The sequence below is a fragment of the Anguilla anguilla genome, chromosome 18, assembly GCF_013347855.1.
Source record: "Anguilla anguilla isolate fAngAng1 chromosome 18, fAngAng1.pri, whole genome shotgun sequence".
Classification (NCBI taxonomy): Eukaryota; Metazoa; Chordata; class Actinopteri; order Anguilliformes; family Anguillidae; genus Anguilla; species Anguilla anguilla.
Genome location: NC_049218.1, coordinates 21304030 through 21323475, shown reverse-complemented (window position 1 = coordinate 21323475; position 19446 = coordinate 21304030). Strand labels below are relative to the sequence as shown.

Below are 19446 nucleotides of genomic sequence, written 5' to 3'. Positions count from 1 at the left end.
ATTTAGGGAAAACTGGCAGTCAGTTTATGAATAACTCAGGTAGGCAGCAGGCAGAGACGCTGGGAGGAGAACACTGAGATGAGTATCAGACACGAAAGAGTGACACTGAGTAGAGCAGTGCACCCTGGGGGAAGCTCGACGGCAGGGTGCTGCAGTGGCCAAGACACCAAGGCTGCAGCACCAAGGTTGGAATCCCAGGTAGAGGGGGGCTCTGTCTGTACCCCTCAAAGTACTTAACATGAATCACTTCAGTAAACATCCAGCGGTAAACTGATGAACATGTTAAAAAAAAGTAAGCTATGCTCAGATGGTATTTAGTTTAGTTTAGTTTAGTTTAGTTTAGTTTAGTTTAGTTTAGTTTAGTTTAGTTTAGTTTAGTTTATCTGACAAAATTAAAACACATGTATCAAAAGACTTGCATGTGAAGAAATTGTCAAGGATAACAAAGAAAAAGTCCTGGACTTATTTCCATCGTGGTCCTTGACGTTCCATCAGCCATAGCAAGATAATATCAGGCTAGATAAGTACTTCCACCTGGCAAAGGTAAAAAGTGAGGATTCGCGCACGGGAAAAGGAAATTAGCTGCTGCTAATGGAAACATTTCCGCTGCCCTTCCTTTGAAGAAGGTGTCCTCCCATTGGCCCCTGCTGCTGGGCCCTGGAGACCCCGAGCACGTCTTTGGCAGGCAGAGGCAGATGCTACTGTATCAGCCATGCAGGGGCACAGATCGCCCGCCATCAAGCGCTAATACATTTGCATGCGTTAATGGGCTTTTTGTGTGATATGCATGTTTACCCCCCCCGTAATGGAGTGAATTGTGAGGGAGGAGGGTGAATGTGGTTACTGATGAGGGAGTGGGAAGAGCAGTGGGAAGGAGGGAGAAACAGAGGGAGGGAAGGAGAGAGGGAAGGCTGGAATGCCTCCAGTAGCCAGGACAGCAGTGACAGCCCTGCAGGATCCTCCAGCTACCCTCCGCTTCTGAAACACTTCCAACTGCAAGGACAAAAAAACCTGTGCCTGTGTATGAGTGTGTGTGCGTGCACGTATGTGTGTGTGTGTGTGTGCCCGTATGTGTGTGTGTACGTGCGTGCATGTGTGTGTGTGTGTGGCCATTTCTATCCACCCTGTCCCTTTCTCTGAAGCAACTGTCATCACCACGGTGACAGTTTGTCCTTCAAAGAGCGAGAGAGCAAATGTGTAATTACTTTTTAGCAAAAAAAAAAAAAAAACACAAGTGTTTGTTTGAAATATTTGACAAGCTGTCATCTGCACCTGATGGTCCTGTTTTGCATTCAGTGCTATTTGCTGAGGTGGGGGTGTGGGGTAGAGACTGTCCCACTGTGTCAGTAACAGGACGGGGTGGCAGAGTGTTGGTCCAGAGACACTGGGGTAAGGGCGTGGGGGACGAGTGTGTCAGTTCTGGGGTGTGAGTGCGTGTGTCAGTACTGGAACTGGGGTGAGTGTGTGTGTCAGCACCAGGTGTGTGTCTGTGTGTGTGCGTGTGTGTGTGTGTGTGTGTATGTGTGTGTGTGTGTGTGTGTGTGTGGAGAATTGAAGGTCACATATGGGGTGCACAGGAGCAAAGGCAAGGTTGTGAAGTAAGGTTAGGGGCACAGAGCCCTGCACCAAGGATACCAAGAACAAACTTGTATTTGCCAACATGGGGTCAGCCTGTTTAGCTGAGCTCTAGACTCTCAGGAGCAGCTGAGTCACAGGTCCACACAAACTGCCTGCTGAAGGAGAATTAGGGTCACTGTAGCAACCGACAACACAATAACTACCTAAAACACAATAACTACCCAAACAACACAATAACTACCTAAAACAACACAATAACTACCCAAACAACATAATAACGACCCAAAGCAACACAATGACCACCCAAAACAACACAATAACTACCCAAAACAACACAATGACTACCCAAAACAACATAATAACGACCCAAAACAACACAATAACTACTAAAAACAACACAATAACTACCTAAAACACAATAACTACCCAAACAACACAATAACTACCCAAGCAACACAATAACTACCTAAAACAACACAATAACTACCTGTACAACACAATAACTACCTGTAGCCGCCCTACAAATACATTATGCACTTTTCTCAGTTGTACAACAAATAAATTATATAACCAAAGAAGTCGTAACATAATCGCTTTCTGAATCAGGTAAATTGCCGGGCTGGATGTGTCAAATACCCCTGAAAGCCTAAAACTTCTGTTGTAATACGTTATCACAGGCGTCCGCAGCCCTGGGCCTGGGGAGCTGCAGGGCCTCCTGGTTTTAGCAGTCAGCGGAGACCCAATAAACTGCTTTAATTGGTCAATTAAGTGCTGAGTGACAACAAATCCCAGCAGGCCCTGGGGCTGTCCGGGACCTGGGCTGAAGACCCCTGCAGTACTGGGTTGGTCATTGCCTTATTGGTCCCAACAATGACTCAGAATGACTTTGAACATGATGCCCCATTTAAGCGGAATTGTTTTACCCCATTTGTTTTTTTGTTGTTTTGGGGTTTTTTTTTAAGCCATAAGATTATCAGTTTCATCCAGGACAGGGAAGGAGGGGGGGTCCTTTCATCATCCCTCAGAAGAGGAAACCGGAGAGCAGCTCACTGAGAATAAGTCTGTCTGAACTGACACATTCTGAGCCTGTCTGTTTACTTAGCAACTTCATACGCTCAAAACGTCAAACAGCCACCTTAAATACGCCCCCCCTCCACACGCACGCGCACACGCACACGCACACACACACACACACACACGCACACACACGCACACATGCAGAGTTTTGCTATGGGCTATGACCGTGGAGCTCACACACATCACAGGGATTTGGTGGTCCTGAACAGCTGTCAGACAAATTCTAATCCCTGTCCCGGGGTCACCCCGCCCCTTTGTCCCTGCTGGGGATGTGGCTGACCCCCACAGGTGAGTGTTTCTGTCTACCTGTCCAAACACATGGTGCGGGGACGGGGGGGTGGCTCGGGGGGGGTGTACCTTTCCTGCACCGTCTCTCCTCCCCTTCAAAAGTGAAGAGGCTGCTTTATCTTCAAAGAAAGAAAGAAAAACAGACTACTTCTCTTTCAAGTCGGGCTGGAGGGACCCGGGACCCCGTTGTTCTGGTCTTCACCTTTCGCTTCTGTCGTGTCTGTGTGGCACAGGAGGCCGTCAGCACAGTCTCTGGGCTTCAGCACAGGCCCTGGAGCTCTAACACAGTCCCTGGGCTTCAGCACAGGCCCTGGAGCTCTAACACAGTCTCTGGGCTTCAGCACAGGGCCTGGAGCTCTAACACAGTCTCTGGGCTTCAGCACAGGCCCTGGAGCTCTAACACAGTCTCTGGGCTTCAGCACAGGCCCAGGAGTTCTAACACAGTCTCTGGGCTTCAGCACAGGCCCTGGAGCTCTAACACAGTCTCTGGGCTTCAGAGAGGACTGGGCTCGAGCTTCGCACAGGCTGCTGCTGAGAAACCCGTGCCGACACTCAATTAGACACTGAAACTTTCCTTAACCGGCTTGATTAACAACCACAAAAAAACACAAACAACATGCACATATTACGTGAGAATAATATATTATTTAAACCCAGTTTAAAAAAACAAGGCCTGTTCTCTGAATGGGCAGTCAATCACGTAGACAGTTTTTTTTTTTTAAATGCACAGAACCATCAATCTTAAACAAGTTCATTTTTTCCCCCCTGCTCGAGCAGGCTAATGCTAAACGAGCGCTATAAGCCAGACGGGAGAATGGCAGAGAATAAAACACTCCGCTCTAAGAATGAGCCCATTTATAAAAGGGCAAGCCACAGCGTGCCTTAAGGTCCTCCACTCAAAACCAGCATAATTAAGGTCAGGGCGAAATCCTCTGGTTGCACTTATCACAATCTTATCTGTTCCTCCGCTCCTCTCTCATTTGCCGTACGGGGGTGAGGCCGGGCAGGCTATAAACACACATTAATATTGCGGCAGCAGAAAGGGAAGACTGTCACTCTATCACGCCGAATAAAGTCCAAGCACCCTTCCCCTCCTCCTCCTCTTATTTAATCACCGCAGATAAAAATGAATCGTTTCTCATTTATTGGACTCTCATTTTAATTTTCCCCACTTCCAGCTGTCCTTCACTGGTAATTATTCTCCGCACGGCCGGTCCCCCCCCCCCCCCCCCCCCCCCCCCCCCCCCGCCCCCCCGCCCCCCGCCCCCTTCAGCGTTTCAGTGCAAAAGTCTTGTCAGCGTCTGTTGTTCTCACGAAAACGAAAAAAAAGGAAAAGTCGCCAAACTGCCAACTTTACAAATGTGGCTGAAATGAGACGCTCAGGCTGCCGCTTGCCTCGACAGACCTCCTAACACCGATGGGTTTTTTCCTTTTTTTTTTGCAGGCATGTGCAAATGGGCGATAGGGACGAGGGCTGCAGCCTGACCCCAATCACAGGGAGCGGAGCTGCCCCCCCCCCCACCCCCGCCCGTCCCCCCGCCCCTGCAGGAGATCCGGGGGTGAAAAGGCCAGCCTGCCAGCTCTTGACAACCGAACTACAACCGCCGCCCTACAGCCGCAGTCACCGCCCCACCCTCACTGACCCCCAAACCAACTCCCTCGCCCTGGGCCCTCATTCTGCACGGGACCACTCCATCAGACATCACAGCTCAAAGAGTGTGTTTGTGTGTTTGGGTGGGGGGGAGAGGAGGGGGGAAGAGATCTGTCACGTCCCCTGGAGAGACATGTGTGAAATTACAGGGCTAAAGACCTGCCACACTGACTGACTGCACAGGCAGGCTCTCATCACACAATCATTTCAATTACCCCGTCATGGTCTGAAAAAAAGGTCTGGCGGACTCCAAAAAAAAATGGAAAATAAGAAACAAAACAAACGCGTGAGGCGATGGTAGGAAACAGGCTTCCGGCACTGCAAAGGAAAACGTTTCCAGAAAGAGGCGGAGCCAGGCCTGGTTAACCCAAAGAGGCGGAGCCATGGCCCGGTTAACCCGGAGAGGCGGTGCCATGGCCCGATTAACCCGGAGAGGCGGAGCCAGGCCTGGTTAACCAGGAGAGGCGGAGCCAGGCCTGGTTAACCAGGAGAGGCGGAGCCAGGCCTGGTTAACCAGGAGAGGCGAAGGTTGACGCAGCTCAACCTGTGAGCGCTACACACGGAGCAGCAGACTGCGATGCAGAGGCAGGCCTTATCAGTGGCCTGTGGGGGACAATGTCAGTGACAGATTGGGTTTGGGGGGGGGGGTGGCAAACAAAAGAAATGCTTCGGGGAGAGCGGAGAAAGGGGAAGGGTACGAAACACGTGCGCGAACAGCATCGGGATCAGAGCAGAGCATCATGGGACGGCGGAGGCTGCCCGGGGGGCGGCGCGCGGGGCTTGATAAGTCCGAATTGAAACGAGATCATGTGGTGAAGGTCAGGCGGAGGAGCGCGCCGCTCGGCGGATTGATAACCCCCGATTCCGCGGAGGGCGGGGCCCGGGGGGGGGGGGGGGGTGTTCTTCCCGACGTGTAAGGTTATCGGAGAGGAAGGAACGGAGTGCGAAGAGCTGCTGAAGTTGTGTGTGCGGTTGTAGGGGAGGACGTGGGGAATCTGTGGACATAACAGCAAAGGGAAATATACCATTGAGGGAGGGGAGGGGGCGAGTGCTACTGTGAAGTGGAAGATTCCCATCACCACTTGGGTGGAAGGAGCCGCCATCTTCAGATCACACGTGCCTAACGTTGCACACTCGCCGCAGAGTCCGGACTAAAGCAGAGCTGCAAACCACCTGCTGCCACTCTGATCATAAACCCAGCAACTGGGGGATCAGTCAACAGAGTCCTGGGATGAGTCCTTAAAAGAGGTCTCCTAGCCAGAAGTGCAAACTACAGTGTATTTTTACACCGGGCCATTTAATGTAACAGGACAGCAAAGGAACCCACAGGCGATAGATCCAGTTAAAGCACTAGCTGCACATGTCGCGGTCCTTTCTTAAACGGAACTTTAACTGTGCCAGAGCTGACTGTTGGTTTACTAAGAAAACATTTCAGCGCATGCAAACCTAATAACATGACCAATGATTGGTGCAGAACAAACACCACGGCCAATCATTGGCCGTGTCATTGGTTTTGTGTGCGATAAAAGGTTTTTGCATATTCTAAAGGCCTTAGTAAATCAGGCGCACAGTTGGGTGTAGCATCATCCAGTGATTACAATGCATTACACATAAAATGATTACAGGCGGCTGCTATGCCTGACTGGGTTCCTGCCCACACCAACCGCATACAAAGCACACTCATATTCCACATTCAAGTTGAGGGATAAAACAGGTTAAAAATAAATAACAGGCTTTTAGGATTGTTATTTCTGTACATTAAAACGCAGACAGATACAGAACCACCGCACATACTAATTGTAGGCATTCCGGATCTTACCAGAAGCTTGCCAGCTTAATGCGAGCACACCAGCAAGAAAGCTTCAATCGCTGGTTTTAAAATGGGAATGCAATATTACAAATAGTAAAAGAGCTAGTATTGTGCATAATGACAAGACTACCTTTTTAAAATGAACCCCAGCAAAAAAGAAAAACTAAAGACATATACATATATAGCGTTGGATACAGTAAACAGTCCGATTTCGCAGCTACTTCATCTTATTTGCCGGCTGTAGACCTAACACCCCAATTTGCATCAGGCTAATTCCATTTCTATTTTTACATTAGACCCCCATCTCTTTCCCTCTCTCTATCTGTTTGTCTTTCGTTCTATCTCCCTCTTTCTCTCAGTCTCTCCCTCTCCCTCTTTGCCTCTCTCTCTCTCTCTCTCTGTCTCTTTGCCTCTCTCTCTCTCTCTCTCTCTTACACAGTCTCTTTCTCTCAGATGCAGCTGACAGTTGGTGAGGTCCTGCAGCAGAACAGGACTCCCCCTTTGGGGGGATTGGGGGGGGGTGGGGTTGACGGAGTCAAACGAGGAGCGGAGGAGACACAATGGGGCGCACTTCAGAGGAGACGCGCTCCGTAGCGCAGAGCTCCCGCTCAAAAGGGAGGGGAGGACAGAGTGGCGCCAGGCGCAGCTCCGAAACGCCGCGTTCCCGGGCCAGGATCCCGCGCCCACACAATCAGCATGGCCTGGAGCGGGACGTCCCGTGAGAGGAGCGCCATTCAGCTCGGGCAGGCACAGAATGGGCTGACTGACAACTGGAACAGAATGAGCTAAAGGTAATACTGTTTAACCAGGGAGACGGGTAGAGTGTGCGCGTCTGTGTGTCTCTGCATGTGTGTGTGTGTGGGTGTGTCTCTGTATGTATGTGCATGTGTGTGTGTGTGTGTATCTCTGCATTTATGTGCATGTGTGTGTGTGTATGCGCTTGTGTCTCTGCATGTATGTGAATGCGCGTGTTTGTCCGTCTGAGTGTCATTGCAAGTATATGTGCGTGTATGTGTATGTGTGTCATTTCGTGTTTATGTGCGTATGTGCATGTGTGTGTGTGTCTGTGTCATTGCGTGTATATGTGTGTGCCTGTGTATGTGTATGTGCGTGTGTCTGTGGCATTGGGTGTATGTGTGTGTATGTGTGTATGTGTGTACATGGGGTTGTCAGTCAAGCTGTCTGTGAGCTGTGAGGATGTGACCGCGGGGTCAGTCTGGCTCTTTGAGGGGAGCACAATGAGAGACGGAGTGAAGAAGAAGAAAAGCCTCCTGCGACTGTCATCCTGCGCCTGGAAAGAAGAGGAATGCCGCGGAGAGTTGAAAAGTTCATCAGGAGGAAATGAATAACGTGAAGGACTTGCCCTCCAGACACACAGAGGACGACGTAAGTAGAGAATCAGAGGCCTATAGCAGTAAGAATGCTACCTGTAAGAAGCAGAGGACTTCACACCTGGAGCCGCACTGTGGGACACTGGCATGCACAGGGATATATATATTATACATTCTATAATAATAATAATAATAATAATAACAGTGATTATTATTATTATTATTATTATTATATAATCTCCCAGGTGATCTCCCATAAAGCAGCCCAAAAAGAAGAGTGCAGAGACTAGTACAGTGACTAGCTCACCCACCACCTAGGAGCAGCGTCTGTCTGGTAGAGGGGTCATTACACATAAACTGAGTAACGGAGAAATTATGAATTTCCTTCAGCCGTTAAAACAGAGGGCCAGGCTGCGCATTTCTTCCATGAAGCTCTTCTCCAATATGTGCTTCAGAAACAAATAAGTTAATCTGTCCTCTAATTCAAAGGATGACGTGTCAGTGACTCAGCAGTTGGCCCATCACTGCACTTGGGCATCGATTTTATATGTGATGCAAAAAGCAGCCTGCACTGTACCGGCATGGCGACTCTACTTAAAAACTAGCAGAAACCCAGGAAATTTCCCATCCAAGGATCTGATTTACTAAGACCCTTAGCATGAGCAAACCCTTTTAGCAAACTAATAACACAACCAATGATTGGTGCAAAACAAATACCACAACCAATCATTGGTCATGCTACTGGTTTCACGTATGCTAAAAGGTTCTGCACAACCTAAACCATAATCATGCAGGTTATGGAAGGACAAAATCAGTTCACTTGCAACACAATGTGCAATTCAAGCCATTTTGGCCTTCCGGTAGCTTCTCAGATACAAAGACGGATTTAATAATGGACTTGAAAAGTCCATTATTAAATGGATATCAAATTCAAATGGCCATAAAAAGAATTTACATTGAGAGCAAAGCTCAGATATTGCAACAAGTCTTTACTCTTGAACATAATGGAAACAAGCCTACGTGAGAACAAACTGCCAGATGTCAACAGAGGTTGTCCATGTGAACCATAGTTTGAGCAGGAGGTGTGCGGAGCAGCGAGACTACGTTTGGCTACAGACCCACTTGGTAAGAGTGTCTACGCCGGAAGGTGGGGGTGGGAGTGGGAGGGGGGTGACAGTGGCGTACACATGGGGGGCCAGGTCGGATTAGCCCTCTTTGACAAGCTGCCATGTTCTCCCAGGCCTGACGCACTGCACTGCCATCGAAGAGAGCCATCTTATCTGCTCCGTGATGCAGTCTCTTCACGGTCCCCAACCCACCCCGTTCCTCCAACTCAGCCCAATCCACCCACCATGCCTTGCAGGAAAATACAAAAGCAAGACTGAACGCATCGCAGCATGCAGATTTACTTTCGGTTCCTCCATAACCGCTTCGGCTGTAACATCTCAACTTCGCTCAGTCAAAACGTACAAAAAAAGGAGCGGTTTTGAGCGAAGAAACATCGCTTTTAGTATTGCTCTCTTTGTCCTTTCTTTTCGGTAAACGTGTCTCGGCGGGGTTGTGTCGGTTGATGCGTCCTTATTGGTCAGCAGGCCAGGTCGGCTGGGCGCATGGGAAAAGCAACATGGCCGCCGTTAACAGGAGGACAAACACAGGCTGTGAGCAGCAGGCACTGAAGGAGGGGGGCTGGGGACCTCTAAGAACATCAGCAAACGTCATTAGGGCACTGGAGGGAGCAGCGCACAATGGAGCGCTATTTAAGGAAGCATTTACCGCGGGACGCGGAGCAGTTCGGCAAACAGACGGGGGACAAATAACCGGTCAAAGCAGGAAGGAGCGGCATTCCTCCCGCCCTGACGCAGCAGGCCGAGCGAGCTTCCAGAGGCCGCCGGGCGGCTCGCCCTGCCGGAGGACGAGGCGTCACGCGGGCGCGGGACACGCCCAGCGGTTTCGTAGCGAAACCAGACCGCGCCGCTGCCTGATGCGCTGCGGGGTGGCGGCGCCCAAGGAGGGAGGCTCCCGGATGGCGGGTTTGGCGACTCGCCCCGGTCGATGGGATACGGCAGACTGCCGGTGCCAGCTGTGTACAGGGCGTCCTGTCCCAATCGTATGCCTGCGTGGCTCACCTGACGGGCTGCAGATGATAAGCAGCAGGATCTGGAGACGACGCAGGTATATGTATATCATTCAATACTCTGATCTGGACAAAACAAATAAAAAACAAAAACTGGTTCCAAAAACAGCAGCTTTTAATTCTGGCTTTGCTGGGTAGTCAAGCCCCGCCACCCCCCCCCCCCCCCGCCCCCCCCCATCAGTGCCAATCAACATGCCCCACCCAGGCACGGGCACCCAAACCCTCTGTTCCCCAAATAACACGCCAATACCCCCAAACGGAGAAGCTCCCCATGATGGTGGAACCTAGCCGCTCTTCTCCATTTTCAAAGCGACCTCTCACAACTAGTCAATGCACATTAACAAGTTCATTAACATCAACGAGCCAGCCACAAACTATTCTGAGAGACCAGAGGCTCCAAAAAGTAATCGCTCACATTCGACTTCTGTCAGCCTGTTCCCCCTCTTTCACGGTCAGCATGTCATGAATATGCTAGGATGTATTCTCCGTAACACCAACGCTATTCCAACCACACACATTTCAGAGACTCAGAGGATCTCTGACAGGTCGGCAGAATGTTCCGGGCTTCACGGCACCACGTCGCCTATCCAATCCACAGTGTAATGGACGAAAACGACACCCCTGTGCTCGTAAACGCACTCTGTGACCCAGTGTAACTTCCCAGGCCTGAAGGAAGGGGACTTGATACCCTTCAAGGAAGGTGTCATTTTAATGAAGCAACACTACCAGAGAGAAAAGTACACTAGAGCTAATCATTAGGGTCATGAACAATCCAACCCAAAGCCCTACCAGCATACACAAAATCTATCAAAATGGCAGTTTGATTTTCTTCAGACTGGGACCGCTTCAGGCTGTGTGAATACAGAGGGGCTGTGATCTCCATCGCTCTGGCTGTTTTGGCTTTGTTATAAAGGGTCGGGCTGTGGATCCGCACTCAGGGTAATGGCGCATCATGGTCATTTTAAGAGCTGGCATTGCTCCAGAGGCCTGCCTGTTTGAAGGTGGGCCTGTCCTTGTTTCTGGCCACTCTGGAATGACCACAGTGCCCTCACACTGTGTACTTAAAAAAAAAAATACGCCAGCCAATCGGGGGATGGAGGCGCAGGACTGTCTGTTGAGCCACAGACATTCTCCTCTTTGCCAAACAACCAAATTCAGCCAAGGGATTGACCACAGCCGAGGGACTGCCACTCTGTCTCAAAATAAAAGTGAAGACACCTTTGAACTGCAAAGGACAGAGCAGGACTGTTGAGGGTTTTCCATTGGCATTTTTAACTAGCTGGCTTGCTACTGGACCTATCCATGGTAAGGCAGCTAATGGTGGCTAAAGATTGGCTTTAATTCCATTTGCTCTTAGTTTGCCAGGTAAGGTAACACAATAATTAGCCATTCGCCAAGTTGTTCTTCAGTCTCATCTGACTGATGCCCCCCCCCCCCCCCCCCCAAAAACAAGACCCCCCTGCTTTGATGTATGACTCGGTTAAGAGAGGCCGTCTGGTCCGGAGAGCGTGTGGGGGTCCGTGTCAGAAGCCTGAGCCCTTACGCACCAGGACTCCGCCTCCATGCCAAACCGAGCAGGTGAGCTGAAGGAGCCGCTCCAGAACGGGCGGGGCGTTTTCGCGAGGTGGTGCTTTATTCCACATCGGTGCGCTCGCGTCCTTCCCCCAACAAAAGCGCTTACACAATGCGCACGGGTTTGAATCTTTTGAGAAGAGGAGGAACTTCAAATGCAAGTTTATTTCCAAAAGGTCAGCCGGGATAATGGTGGAGAAGTGCCTTACCGCTTCGAGCCCTGTCGTGTTAGAACCCGTCTCCTCTTTCCCCGGGTTCTGCCTGCAGGGGGGAGGCCCGTGTTGAATATTCACTGGCGGTTAAAGCACTGGAGTAACTCAAAAGGGTAAAGTTTCAAATTTCAAAAATCGCTGCCTGTCAGGCCCAGGAATTCAGGGCAAGACCAATCCAGCTGAGAGGAGCAGCACTGCTTCCTTCATTCCTCCACTCCTTCACCTTAGCGGTCGCTTTTCCTGCAAGCAAACGCAACTTCTCTCTTCCTCCCCCCCCCCACCCCAAACCCGCGTGTGTGCCGGTAACAGGGCGGAGCGTCGCTTCCAGACCCCCTAACCCCCCCCGCCACCGAGCCGTCCGTTTGCCGGCGGTTTCCACGGCGGCTGCCGGTTTCCCGCCGTTTCTCTGTGGCCGCGTGGCGTCCGTGGAGCTGCCTCCATTACACGCACCGCTCCCACTGGAGCACGCATTACCCGGGCTCCCTGAAAACCTCCAGCAGCATTACAAACACACACAGACCTTATTACTGAAGGACTCCTGCAGAGAACCGGGAGCCATTTTGAGCTGCACCCTTCAGTGCTGACTCCTGCCAGTAGCTGCGCACAGACTCAAAGATATAGACTTACATATAATTGTTCAAATCCTCGGGCATTTTTCAGAAAGGGAACAAAAGTGTTACAGTGAGGAAGACTGGGCTCAGGTACCGGCTCTGGCCCAGGAACAGGGCCTGTTGTTGCCATAGCACAGGAAGCAAACACTAGCGCCGTGCAGCTAAATTAGACCAATTTTCCCACCGTTTTGCAGCCACAATGAACGGCAGTGACTCAACAAATTAGGCCGCTAATTTGGAAAGGGGCTTGAATGTCCCACGCTGTGCATGCAAAGGAATTCAAACAACATTAGTTCACTAAGGCCTGTGAACAGGTGAATCTGCAAAGACCTGGCCATTCGCTTTTGACCCCACTAGGTGACATGAGTATCTGGTCTTATTCTCAAGAACCATATATTCCACTATGCTAAAATGCTAAAACCTATACAGCATGGGAAATTACTTTTTTTTTTTTTAAGTGTAGAATGTATTTTCTCTGCGCAAGTGTCGTTGTTTTTCAACGACACTTGTGTTACGTCAAAAAATATGTAATACTAAATAGCTTTTTTTTCCAGCTTGGTGTCGGGAGGTTGTAGTCATACCCTGAAGTACTGGCTTGGAAAATGTGGGCGGGAAACTGTGTGGGCGAGAGAGCGGGTGAGATAGGTTGCGGGAGAGCGGGTGAGGTAGGTTGCGGGAGAGCGGGTGAGGTAGGTTGCGGGAGAGCGGGTGAGGTAGGTTGCGGGAGAGCGGGTGAGGTAGGTTGCGGGAGAGCGGGTGAGGTAGGTTGCGGGAGAGCGGGTGAGGTAGGTTGCGAGATGAAGGTGTGCCGAGCCCCTTCCACAGACATTCACTTATAAGCTTTGCACACCCATGACCATTTCCTGCGGAAGAAAATCGTACCAGAAAGCTTGGAGTTGTCACCATCCCGGCTGCGGCGGCCACTCAATCTGCCCTAACCAGCCCCGTCTCTCTCAGGGCTCACTCCGAATGGGCTTCCCGTGTGGCGTGAGGGAGCCGGAACGTTCCGCGTCCCCGCGCTCACGAGCGGTCTCTTCTGCAGAGCGCGTTCGTGCTCGCGTGCGGCCGGGCCAGCTCGACGGCCCTTTCAGACGTGCCGCGCGGCTGCCGAACGGCCTCCTCGCGCCCACGCGCGTGACTTCAAATTCGAGTCCCCGCGTCCCCGCCGTCGGGCCGGACCCAGTGCAGCCGGCGGGGCGACGCTATCGCCCGCAACATCTGCGCGGCGAGACGGGAGCTGGAGACAGGGCCCTAATCCGCGCCGCGTATGACCGAGAGCGCGCTCCTCCGCGCGCTAGCAAACAGCAGAACCAGGCCGGCCGCCGCTCCCTTTGTCGCCGGGCAGCGGCCGTGGACGCCAGGGCCTGTACGGGCGTTCGGTTGGAGGGATTTGAATAAATGAGACGCGGCGGAGGGCCTGGAGGGCCACACGGCGGGGCCCACAGACACCCTCGCCCGGGTACGAGGTGTGACTCGGCCCCCGTCCAGGTGTTGTTCCGGATCACTTCGCAACATGATTTTTGTTGCTCTTGTCTCATATAAGCTTGTGGTAATAGGGGAGGGAGAAAATAAAAATAATTAAACTGAAAACAAGCTTAGTCGGAAAATCAAAGCAGGCAATCGACGTGTGACTCGCCAGCACCCTCTGCTGCTCAAAGGGAAATCTACATTACAAGGAGGCTCTGAAAAACTTTGAAATAAACATAATCAAGAATGTTAAAAAAAAGCATAACTTTTCTATTCACCATTCATATTGTTATATTCATGAGAACGGTAACAGTGTTCATTAGAAACCTGAAAGTAACTGAAAGACATTGGAGAGCGTGCTTCATGATGTCACTACAAAACTTTAATTTCATTAAGGAAACACTAAGAGCGTGATTGACAGGGTAGTTGGGCCAGTTAGAAGGTGCAGGCGTCACGCGGAGTAAAGGCATGACCTTACGAAGCCACCTGTATGCCTGTGCCAAGCTCTGATGTGCTGAGAGGGTGTGTTTCTGCCCAGAGAGAGCGCTGTAATTACAGACCTGTTTACAGTCGCTATTTACCTGTGCTGCCAACTGGTCCCCTGGGGCAGTCTCCGCAAGTTCAAAGCATCAAAACAATTTAGACCCACTGGCCTCCCGTGATTCACCATCGTTTCCACATTTCACAGCGCATAATCATTTATGAAGGCATCCTCTACGCCAATCAGAACAAATTACACTTTGTGACAGTTACAGAAGCATTTCCTGGGATTAAACAGGAATGCCATTTGTGTCAACAAAATACACAAAAGACATCTGCAGTCAAATGCCGCGTTCAATGCAGGCTAAACTGAATGAATATTAAGGGAAAATGCTTATTAAGGACTTCCTGCATCGTGTGCAGGTCCCGGTAAGGTCACGAAAGTCTAACATTTACAAAGGGTTCAGGCAAAGTTTGGAAAGTATTCACACGACAAGAACAATCACATTTATAGCACTACACTGCCCTCTAGTGCTCACATACAGCTGCTGCCATTAAACACCCAACAAGGGAAGATGGGTGACTAGAAGCCTGATTGTGTACAGGTAGGGCTGCAGGTTGGCTTTTACATTTTTGGGAGCACTCTTTGGTCTTCTGTGTTTTAACTAAGCATGGTAAATGATAATTTCGCTGACTGGAAGGCACTAGGCTCCACTGTGGGGCCTCCACCTGCTCTCAGAGTGCTTTACAAAGGGCCGCCCCCGATACTGTACACTCCGCATACCCGACAGGGCTCAGACAGCCGACGGGGGAAGTGCCCGTGGGGCTGGGAGCAGATTCAGGCCAGTCACTGTGGAGCTGACCAAGATCTCGCTCTCCGTCGCTTAGTTATCAAGATTTCCACAAACAAGCCGCAGGCGTCACTGTTCAGATCTGCTGTCAGGCACCAGGCAACAGTGTCTGAGAAAATACCCACAATGCCCTTTTTCACAGTACATACATGGAATAGGTCTCATGTTGATCTGACAAAAGATCTTTCCTATTGCCTCTCTTATTTCTTTCTTTTTTTTTGTCCTCACGGGCAGAGGTGCTAGTGTGAAGGACATAAAAACCATTAAAAAATACATACACAGAAATGGCAATGCTTTTACAACCCCACACACGTGAAAGAAATTAACAACCTTTTTCCCAGAAAAGAAAAACAGAACAGGCTAGTAGCAGCCATCTGGCAGCTACTTTTCTAGCTGTACATTCCACAGCCACCCTTTCTCCCAGTTAAACCAGCACAAACCAAAGGCTGATTCGCCCCGCAGTTGCGCTACCCTGAGCACAAGAGTCCGTAAATCACTACTGACGCTTGCTGTGAGGGGCGTGCAGCAAGCATGCAGCTGTTTGCTGTGGTACTCAGTAAGCCTCATAGCCTACTGTATATTGGAGTACAGTTTCAACAGTAAAATGAGCCTGATGTTATATTTATAATTTGTTTGCTCAACCCCTTGTACACAAAACAGGAGACAACAGTCAGTCTCTATCGCCAGGGTAACATATGAGTTCATGAATAAAAAATAAAACAACAAATCAAACATACCATTGCATTCATTGCCTTTGACATTTCTGAATGCCAGCAATAGAAATTAATCATTTAGAAACTGTAGGAACATTGAAAGGTACTCATCTCAAACTGGACAATGATTCCCAATGGGTCTTTTCCTAACAGCTGTGCAGAAATGCACACACATTTTCAAAAAAATACCCCCGTTGCCAAAACCTGAAATTAAATAAGGGGCTCCAGAGGCGCGGTACAGGGAGTACAGACGTCCCAAACACAGCTGCAGCCACCTGTTACCCTCCACACAAAGGGGGCACTCAGGCACACGGAAGCACCCGGAGCTCTCCTTTAAGCCGGCCTGTTCCGCAGAGCAACCGCTTCAGACCGTCCTCTCTGACTGCGCACGGTGTCCGGCTCCAAATCCTACCGCTCACCACACCAATCCTTTAAAACCGCGCAAGTGCGCTGGCCCGCAAAACGTGGCGGTTCGTCGCTCGGCTGTCATGGCAACATGCTTATCGTTCCCGCCATAACTTGGATAATTACTCGGGTCATGTGACACAAGCCGGCAGAACATGGGGGGAAAACAGCAGGGTAGTTCAATGCCCCAAAAGTTTGTATTTGTTTCATTTAATTTACAAAACTGTGGTAATTGTTTTCATGCACAGGCCAAAGTGCTGTAAATATTTTGCAGTTGCAATCAGACTGTACACAGCAGACATGTAGTTGCTTAAAAAGCAATACAAACTGATCGTTGTAATTCATTTTGCTACTTTACTTTCTCCCTCAATCAGTTTTCATCCACTAAAACATAAGGCTTTTAATTTAAAACCCAAACATTTGATCAGCTGACAGATTTTAAAATACGGAAATATGGCTTGCATTTCCAGCACTACTGCTTTCATTTAAGAGAGATGAGGCTCCCCGTCTAAACATGTTCTGTCCAGCACAATATGTTCTACTGTAGATGGCTGACACCTGACCTCCAAAAATGTTACTGGGTATGAAATTTTTCAAGTTGCACAAGTTACAATCATATACACATTTATTTTAAGGCAGGCCTACAAGCTTTAAAAAAATTTAAAAAACTCATTTAATTTTATATCTCATAACAGTCAGGTATAATGCAGAAAATGTATAGTATGAGAAACAGGCCACGTGACATGAGGAAAGGTGGAATTCTAAACTCATATATTGAAATGCAGTGATCATTCTGGCACAGCCCTGTATTGTTATCCAGCCAAGGGTCTCGTGGAGCCCTTGTCTCAAGTAAGAATTATGACACAACATCACACAACTGCACACATAGCAAGGCAACACAAATTGAGCAGAAATCCTCATTACAGGCAGCAAGATAGAAAGGACGCCTTCCACTCCACAGGTCTTAGAAAAATAAAGACGACCAAAAAGCTCTCTAGATGTTCTTTTTTCCAGTTCACATTGTATCCATTTAATGTGTGTTGCAACTAGTATTCTAACTAGTACTACAAATATAGAAAAACAAATCCCTTGAAGACCATTTTGAAGTTGTAGTTACCCAAACAGCACCTGACAGAGACACTGCCAGGTTAGAGAGTTGTAACATAAGCTATGGTTCTTTTGTTTGAGTGCTGTAATGACCCTGTAATGAGTCTATGCAATATTCAGAAGTGGAATCAACTGACACAAGGCACAAACCGGGGGGTGTTATCCAACTGTCCAAAATCAACAGCTTACAATTTAAGGCTTCTGTATGGCTTGAAATTTTTCTTAAAATCGATTATAAATTATAAGAATGTTCTCTAAAATATAATTTTGCAGTCAAACGGGTTAAACAAAAATACTAAACTTAATGACAAAAGTTTAATGTTATTTAATCGAGGGGCAATACACCCCTGTCAATATCTTACAGCATGACCAAGTGCATCTATTCTTCCACCAGACTTTACCCCATACCTGCAGTAGACCAACTAAATTACTGTATATTGAATACATTGCAAGCGTTTCATTCGGACAGTTCTGCTGTGCAACCTACATGAGATATACAAACCTAACTTCTATCTTGAGAAAAAACTCTAATAAATAATTATACTAAATATATTTATATAATAAATAAACTATTGACTGGGTATAAAAGGGTACAAGTTGAGGGATGTATGTAGACGCATCTAAAATTAAACAATGTGTTTACATAATCAGCCTGTAGCTAATACTATAAAAGTAGAACGGTGTACTTAATCTGACTTTGGGCTACTTAAACCAGCTAGAACCATTCGCATTTCGAAAAGAGGAGACGGTGTTAAAATAACTCAGAATGTAACTTCAGCTTTCTTGGTTATTGTGTTTGGTGACTACACGTGTAACGTTATTACAAGTTTTAGAATACCGATTTAAGATAATTTTATTAGCATTACCAACTCTATGACTTAGCTAACCATGTACAATATTATGTTATTGTCTAATCTAGCAATACGTTTCACAGCACGGACGGTCGATTTGACAAACGCCTGCACAGCATAATATTATTGTCCTAGTTAGCTAACTTCACAACAATTTTGGATCTAATACATTTGTTAAGTTAACGTTACAGAAGGACAGAAAAGCAAATGTTTACACGCTTAACTAACGTTATACGTGTACCTAGTGAGCTTGCCAGTTAGCACCCATAAACTGTCATAAATCAGGGGCATCTGTCAGACATGCCTTTACTTCAGTGACCGAATTACAGCCTGGTATAGCTCCAAACAACGACTCATTGTTCGGTGGCTCAAGTAGAGAAACTAATCAAGACAAAAATGTTGCCTTGGGGCAGAGGGCTAGCTTGCTAGCCACGCCAAATGTTTACACGCGTGAAATTATGGATATCTATTTGCCATGACATCAGCTGGATAGTAGTACGTGGATGGCCAGTTACAGTGCAACGCTGATTACTTTCTTAAAATACAACCATAGCTTCAAACTTACCGTTTGCTAGTTAGCTAGGCGTTCTTTTCTCCGAGAAATCGGCGTACTGTAACGCGCTAATGAACGAGCTAATTTATCTGGCCACAGATTTTTGGGTTGTGAATAATGATCTATGAAAGTTCCGGCACTGTTTTACCGGTTCAGGTCCACCCTGGGTCCACCTTTAAATGAAAGTTGCATTTGAATTGCTGTGGTAATTATCATAAAGCTAATAAATTAACGTACAAAGTAAATGAAAGCATCACCCTGGAGCATTTAACGTTTGCGACTGACTTCAGACAGCTACCCGGGATTAAGATTGGAGTGCCCCGTGTCTAGGCAACCAGTGAAGCACAACTCCTTACATCAAGCTAACGATAATGTTAGCCGACTTTAGGCTATACTAGTGTACATTAAACATGTTAGTTTTCACATCCAAAGAAAGGTAACTGAATCAGTGGTTTCCTTTTTATATTACATAAACTATCATTGTCAGAAAATATGTTTTCAGCAATCCGGTTTATAATTATCATAGCCATTTGCAAGTTTAGTAGCTGGTTCGTTTGGCTATTTAACATTAGTCCTCATTCATTTTTATAGTTAGAACTAACCATTTTATTAAATTTAATTTTCGTCAAAATATTGAGTCGCTCGTTAAGAAGTGTTTCAATTGAGTCACTAGGACACGTGAACTGGTGAGGGTCCGGGTCGTCTGGGTAATGTATTTGCTTTCGTAGCTGTGGTACCTGTGGTTAGAATGGGAA

At 48.3% G+C, this 19446-nt stretch overlaps 1 protein-coding gene across 2 annotated transcripts in view; it reads right to left on the bottom strand.

Moving 5' to 3' along the window:
* Positions 1–19371, bottom strand: part of wdpcp (WD repeat containing planar cell polarity effector) — a 58196-nt gene extending 38825 nt beyond the window's left edge. The window contains exon 1 of one of the 2 annotated variants that reach the window (XM_035400064.1): positions 18704–19371. The gene's annotated coding sequence lies outside the window, so the exon portion shown is untranslated. The remainder of the gene's footprint in view (positions 1–18703) is intronic. The other variant, XM_035400063.1, reaches the window with a different exon arrangement.
* Between the last annotated feature and the right edge of the window lie 75 nt (positions 19372–19446).